Source organism: Pteropus alecto, unplaced genomic scaffold (genome assembly GCF_000325575.1).
Source record: "Pteropus alecto unplaced genomic scaffold, ASM32557v1 scaffold98, whole genome shotgun sequence".
Lineage (NCBI taxonomy): Eukaryota > Metazoa > Chordata > Mammalia > Chiroptera > Pteropodidae > Pteropus > Pteropus alecto.
In genome coordinates, this window is record NW_006443570.1 from 11101663 (window position 1) to 11103669 (window position 2007).

Here is a 2007-nt window from a genome sequence, read left to right on the forward strand (position 1 = left end):
ACAGCTTTAAGATATCTCGTGAACGTATGTTCCAGCACCAACACGTAAACTCTCCAGAGACAAGGCCACTTAATCAGTACCTGGTGCTATAGTCTGCACACGAGGATGAACATCACATGGACCTGGACGACTCGGTTTAGCCCGTGAGCACTAAAAGTGACTCGTGCTTCTATGTCCGTGGTTTGTTTTCCTTAAGTGTATGGAGAAGAAGCCATGGAACCAGGGAACCTCACATGGATATCAGAATTTGTCTTCCTGGGGGTCTCACCGACTCCACACCCCCATGTACTTTCTGCTCCGAAATCTGGCTGTCATAGACCTCTGTTTCTCCTCAGTCACCGCCCCAAAGATGCTGGTGGATTTCGTCTCTGAGAAGAAGACCATCTCCTACCGGGGCTGCATGGCCCAGATCTTCTTCTTCCACTTTCTGGGAGGTGCCATGGTCTTCTTCCTCTCAGTGATGGCCTATGACCGCGTCGTTGCCATCTCCCGGCCCCTCCACTATGTCACCATCATGAACACTCAGCTCTGTGTGGGGCTAGTGATGGCTGGCTGGGTGGGAGGCTTCATCCATTCCATTACCCAGCTGGCTCTGATGCTCCCACTGCCCTTCTGTGGGCCCAACATCCTGGATAACTTCTACTGCGATGTCCCACAAGTGCTGAGACTTGCCTGCACTGACACCTCCACCTTAGAGCTCCTCATGATCTGCAACAGTGGGCTGCTGGACATCATCTGGTTCCTCCTGCTCCTGATCTCTTACTCGGTCATCCTGATGATGCTGAGGTCCCACTCGGGGCAGGCAAGGAGGAAGGCAGCTTCCACCTGCACCACCCATGTCATTGTGGTGTCTATGGTCTTCATTCCGAGCATTTACCTCTATGCCCGGCCCTTCACCACCTTCTCCATGGACAAGGCTGTGTCCATCAGCCACACAGTCATGACCCCTATGCTCAACCCCATGATCTACACCCTGAGGAACCAGGAGATGCAGGCAGCAGTGAAGAGATTAGGGAGGCGCTGGCTGGTTTGTAAAAGGGAGGACAGTGGGTAGGTCACTTCTCTTTGTCTTGGTTTTCCATTTGTAGAGTGGAGAGAGAGCTACTGTATCTACTCTCTTTATAGGCTATGGATATGTTGTGAGGGTCATCAAAGAAGTGAATGAGTTTTAAAACTAAAAAACTTAGATTTTTAGGAAAAAGGAAATATCTCTTTTTTTTTGTTCGTGACATGTAATTTGAATACTCCTATGACAATTAGATATATTCTCATGGAAACATTCAGAAAGCCACACCCTCCTTTCCACTTTCTTGGTGGACAGTTTCCTTCTATGATTACTGCATTTCCCCACAAAAGCAGTTCTGTTTTCTGTATTTTGACCTCTTTTCCCAATATCCCCTTTGCTCTTTGTCCAGAATTTGGAGACTTAGCCCTAAATTAGGAGACCTTGATCCATAACTTACCAAACTGGTGACTCATGGATTCTTCTTCATCAAACTGGCATAAAACAATATCTGTCCCAATAATCTCACAGATTTGCTATGAGTCAAATTAAAATGGGTAAGAATAATTTGTAAACCATAAAACTTATGTGAGGATTATTGTTATTATTATTCCTGACATTTTTCCCCATCAGTTGAGTAGTGTTTTAAAAGCAGGGCAGAAATTCCCAAGTTCAGTGAGGGAGGCGTGGGGTGGTGGGGTTGTCCTCCAGAGGAGCCATGCAACATGCCCAAGGGTGAAATGGAACACAGAGTGAGCATAAATTCAGGATTATGTCTCCAGGACTCTGATTAATTGCTATCCGCCTACTCACACCCATTTTCAGACTCAATACTTTTTACAAACAAGACCGGGAAGATCCATTTATTCATTTATTCATTCATTAATATTTGTAAATATGCATTTGGGGCCTGATGTAGTGCTTTATGGAAAGTGCTCTTTAACAGTTTGTCGACTCTTTATCTATCTCTTTCTTCCCCCTACACTGATAGATCTTCTCTATCT

The 2007-nt window shown here is 45.8% G+C and overlaps 1 pseudogene; it reads left to right on the plus strand.

Annotated features, from left to right (window-relative positions):
* The first annotated feature begins 213 nt into the window (after positions 1-213).
* LOC102890621 lies at positions 214-1054 on the plus strand (annotated as a pseudogene).
* Positions 1055-2007: the final 953 nt, after the last annotated feature.